Below are 5177 nucleotides of genomic sequence, written 5' to 3' on the forward strand. Positions count from 1 at the left end.
CGAAGTAGGACTTCATTGAAGGCCCAGGTGTGAAATGCATGGCCCTCCACTGGTTCAAATAATATCTAAAACTAAATTACCAGTTACATGTGCAATTTCAATATTCAACAATTATCTCAACAAAAAAGGACAATCTGAATTTTTTTTAAATGCACAATAAAACAGAAAAGCCATTTCCGGGTATTTTACAATTCAGTCTTCATTGGGGAAAAAACATTCAACAATTTGCTTTTCTTATTTAATACATAGTTCAGCACAGCAGGTGGCGGACAAGCACCTTAAAATGTCATTCGCCTACACAAGGAAGAAGAACATGCCCGAGGCGCTCCCGTGTCCTCGTCTTTCGGTCAACCTGAGAATAATGTTCTTGAGGATTAAAGTTTATAAATGTAAGTATGATGTGATTTTTTATTTTATTTTATGTTGTTGAACAGTGTTTTTGTTTATTTTATAATTTCGTCATTAAAATGCTGTGGCGGTTGGAGAGTCAGCTTCGTGTTAGGGCGTGTTAAAGATCCCGATACCCACACTACACCCTCATTGAAGTATATACGAGTAAAATTATTCGAGCGCGCAGCCAAAGTATATTGTCCACAATTATTTGCGGACTTAACCAAAATCCCATTGAACTGGCGATGTTCGGTGGAATTCTTGTGCCCATGCTGAAAAAAATTCTCTTCAAATGTACATATCGAATTATGACATTATGATAAACAGTTGCATGTGTGCAATTTCGGTCACTCTTTTAAAGTCACCTACGTGTTTTGTCCGAGTGCAGCTAGCGTACTTAGCGACCTTGTGTGCATGCGCCGCAGATTGTGAGAGCGCCTCAAATAGTATAAATGAAGCTATAGCTTGTTCCGGTGGGTCCCAAGCCAGGGTTTTTTCCTAACTACCACATTACTTAAGTTTTAATATCACTCTCAACGTCACGTCAAAATTGTTACAAATAAATACATAATGATAACGTGCCGCCAAGCTCGATGACATAGGAGGCGGAAGTTGGTGTCGTCACACGCATTGTCCCAATTTTGCAATATCGGTACGCTTGGAACCTGTGCTCTGCAACACCCCATGTACACGTCAACGAGGAACGTATGGTGTAGAGTGTTTATTGCGATTGGGCCATTCTTTGTCACGGTCTTCTCTCTGACAAATTGGCATATTTAGCAGCCAAAATATAATGAGCCGTTGCTGTGATAGTAGTTGCAGCCCAAGGTTATTTTAGTAAACGAAAATGAACTCAAAACTTGAATAGAAAAAAATAAAATTCGATAATGAAAAAAATACAGTGAACCCTCGGTTATCGCGGTTAATGGGGACCGAGACCACCCGCGAAAACTGAAAATCTGCGAAGTAGCGGCGCACCTTCAAAAATGCTTAAAAAAAAAAGTGCGAAGTAGTGGTGCACCTTCAAAAATGTTTAAAAAAAAAAAATTAATAAATATATATATATATATATATATATACACGGGTAGAGAGAGAGAGAGTGAAATTCATGCTATAACAAAAAAAAAAAAATATTATTAAAACTTATTATTTTTTTATTCCCCAGCCATTATTTTTGTATTTATTCAATTACTTCTTTTTGTATTTTTTTAATTGCTTCGACCTTTACCTGCTGGTACGCCGTCCGGTGTGCCCTGTGAAATGAAAGGTGGCATTCTTCATTTATTTTTTTTATTCATTTATTCATTCATAACTGACAGCCTCGCGCTCCGCTCGTGCTCGGGCGGAAGAGGTGCTCCTCTTCGGCTTAATTGTCATGCACGCCGGACCTGCTCCCCCGAAGCGTGTCTCCGTTCGATTGAACTCGGTTTCATTTCGCCCCGCCCGTGCCCGGGGAAGGTGCTCCTATTCGGCTTAACTGTGACACACGCCCGCCCTCCTCCCCCGGAGCTTCCATTCGGTTAAACTTAAGGGCCGCTTGGCACCGCCCGTGCCCGGGGAAGGTGCTTCTCTTCGGCTTAACTGTGACGCGAGCATGCCCTCCTCCTCCGGAGCTTCCATTCGGTTAAACTTAGGGGCCGCTTGACACCGCCCGTGCCCGGGGAAGGTGCTCCTCTTCGGCTTAACTGCCACGCACGCCGGCCGGCCTCCTCCGGAGCTCTCGTACGCTCCCGAACAGAGCGAAATGTCGCCCCGCTAGTGCCCGGGCGGAAGTTGTTCCTCTTCGGCTTAACTGCCACGCACGCTGGCCGGAGCTCTGGTACGGTCCGAACCGCGCGAAACGTCGCCCCAAATCGTGCCCGGGGGAACGTGCTCTTCTTCGTCCACTCTCCTCTTCGCCCACGCTCTTCTTCGGCGCATGCCGGCCGTCTAACAGCTCCAGCGCCCCGTCGTGCCGCTCGGCGAAACTACAATGCCCCCGAATATTTTTTAGACCCGCGAAGCACTGAACCCGCGAAAGGTGAACCGCGAAGTAGCGAGGGTTCACTGTAAAATGAAAATGCTCTTTCAAAAATTAAAACTATCTAAAACTAGTGATGGCAAAATGAAGCCCCATAAAGCAGCCAAGCCCTGCAGGGAAATACTTCACACACGAATGGGCTTCGAGATGCTTCATTTTTCTTGACTACGCCATCCCGTGGACAGAAAAATGTATAACATGCTTGGTGCATGCAATAAAATGGTGAGCTGTAAATCATGCTCTGCTTACCAAACAATATGTATTTGAAGAGTGATTTTAATTGTTCTGTTTTACTTTGTCTTCTCACTTCTCCAATATTCAGACAGCTCCGCCAAGACCAACGTTTCACCCCCACACTGATATAAAATGGACCCAACCGTTTGGGTCTCTTTCCAAATTTGGTACCAAAGCCTCCCCCACAGTGCGGCAGCTATCTTGAATTGGCCCGTTCCCAGAGAGTTTTACTTCATTCAGTGTCATTCAGTATTATTCAAAATCTTTCAGTGTCATTCCAAATCATTCAATGTCATTCACGATCTTTCCACATGCTTCCACCTTCCATCGTTCAGTGTCATTCCACATTCTCTTTGATATATAACATAACATAATGTAACCCAGTAGAGAAAACACCATTTTATTTTGAAAAAACATTTATTGTGTTAAGAGGAAGTGTATATCTCTCGTCTACTTGATTTCCTGTTTGGAGTGTCATTCATCTGATTATGACTTTCTGATTCGTCAAAGTCAAGTTGTCCCGCCTTCTCGAGATGCTATCTCGAGATTAGCTGTGTATATCGTTCTTTTACGCCTGGACACCCTACTGAAAGGTTGCGTGACGATATCTAATGCTAATGTGCCGTTCGGTGAGTGAAATACTTATTGAAGTTGATATAAATGTGACCAATAATAAAATGTTAATTGGGAAATGTTTTATCTCAAGTGTGGATACCAGTGAGAACTGAGGGTCTGTGACAATTCGACCGTGTTCGTACTTGAACGTCGTATTGGTGAGTCGCCATGCACTTGCTATGGACTGTCGTAAAAACGTTTATGTGAGGCTAACGCTAAGCTAACGTTAAGCTAATGCTAATCGCGAGTGGAAATGTACTGCTTGTTTACAGTGAAAGAGTTGATTTTACTTGTTTTAAGGTCTTTCTAAAGCAAGGTTTATGTTGACAAACAAATGTATAACTGCTCATTTTGATGTAATATGTGTTAAAAGTGAAATGTTGAATTGACTCAGTTATGTTTGTTATACAATTATTTCTTTATTGAAGTGATTGATATGTAAACCATAAAACATGGTTATTGAGAAATTGGACATATTGAGAAATGTGTTTATTGTTAGCTCATGAGTTCATTTCATGTGTTACAATGACAATTTGGAAAACATGCATGTAAATTAATAACTGTTATAAATGTGATATTTAGATGCAGTATTTATGATAATTGAAAACTATAGAGCTATAGCGACTGATGATACTGGAAACTGATAATAGACTTATTAGCTGCATACAATAATTTCATTATTGTTATGCAGGCTGGGTTTTTTGTCTTGGCATTAAACCAAGATCCGAAACTGAATGGATTCTCCTTTGATGGAGATGGCGAGCCTGAGCCCAGAACCACATCTGCGATAAAGGAACCACAGTCTTCACCAACTTCTTTGTGAACATCACGTGGTAACACACCTAATTACCACCACGACAAGACTTTTTTCCCCAAGACTACCGGAAAGAACATTGACTGACTTAAACAAAATATTACTGAGCTCAGTAGGACTTTGGGATTATTATTTCTAATTTTTGGGATTTGTGATTTATTTTATGTATATGATGCCGGCTGTGAATTTGTAAATAATTGTTTTGTTTTCCATGTTAATACAGTTATTGTTGTTGCTCATTTCTGCCTCCAGCTATTTCATTCACACACCTATCAATTATCACTATTGTAGCCTTCGAGAATCTAGAGTCTGGTCCAATTTATTAAATATCAAACTAACACTATCTTTAAGTAATCGGGGGTTACATAACAACCGGTTCCGGCGCCGCGCGAGTGGCTGCCTGTTTACAGCAGCGTGGCTCACTATTGAGCCTTTTCTCTATATCTTTGCTGCTGTAACACCTCAAATTTCCCCATTGTGGGACTAATAAAGGACATCTTATCTTAATAACATAATCCTGGGTCAGCAGACACCTAATTAATGTGTTAATACATGATACATTTTTATATAAGCAACACTTATGATTGTAACGTATTTTTAATTCTTTCTAGGCGGGAACTGTCCGAACAAAAAATTCATGCAATTTGTAATTAGACACTTTGTCATACAAAAAGTCACTCAGGGCAAGAGAAAAAAAATTGTCACTTGCCCAAGTTGGGCAAGTAATTTGGCCACTCGGGCAAGGCAAATTTTAGTGGCACTTGCCCTATGGGGAAGCAGTTTTTAAAGTTAACTTCGAACCCTGTGATGGTGTCTTGTGACCAGTCTTTATCAGCTGATGTTCCATGAAGGCGTGCCTTACCTGTCACAAGAATGAAGGCAAGTCACGCCCCCCGCTGTCCGTTCACTCCGCCAAGATGCTGCTCCAGGTGGTAGAGAGGATGAAGTCTCCCTTGTCTCTGTTCATGGTTTTTATGCCTCGCTTGCAGATCTCAATTGCTTCTTTGATCCAGCGCTGTAGTTTGTTCTCTCCGGTGCGGATGACCCTGCCCTTCTCCCAGTCCATGATGTGCTTTTCCCTTTTGCAGTGGTCAGTGATTGCTG

General features: G+C 41.7%; 1 long non-coding RNA gene across 2 annotated transcripts; it reads left to right on the top strand.

The window, feature by feature from the left end:
* The first annotated feature begins 3038 nt into the window (after window positions 1-3038).
* On the top strand, window positions 3039-4312 carry LOC148315604 (uncharacterized). 2 transcript variants are annotated; one of them, XR_015840764.1, is made up of 3 exons: window positions 3039-3273; window positions 3351-3417; window positions 3951-4312. It is a non-coding gene; the product is annotated as an uncharacterized LOC148315604 (long non-coding RNA). The 2 variants fall into 2 exon arrangements; XR_015840763.1 differs by having other exon boundaries at window positions 3039-3417.
* The last annotated feature ends 865 nt before the right edge of the window (window positions 4313-5177 follow it).

This window comes from Idiotropiscis lumnitzeri, unplaced genomic scaffold (genome assembly GCF_059441095.1).
Source record: "Idiotropiscis lumnitzeri isolate Australia: NSW breed Sydney's pygmy pipehorse unplaced genomic scaffold, RoL_Ilum_1.0 HiC_scaffold_81, whole genome shotgun sequence".
NCBI lineage: Eukaryota > Metazoa > Chordata > Actinopteri > Syngnathiformes > Syngnathidae > Idiotropiscis > Idiotropiscis lumnitzeri.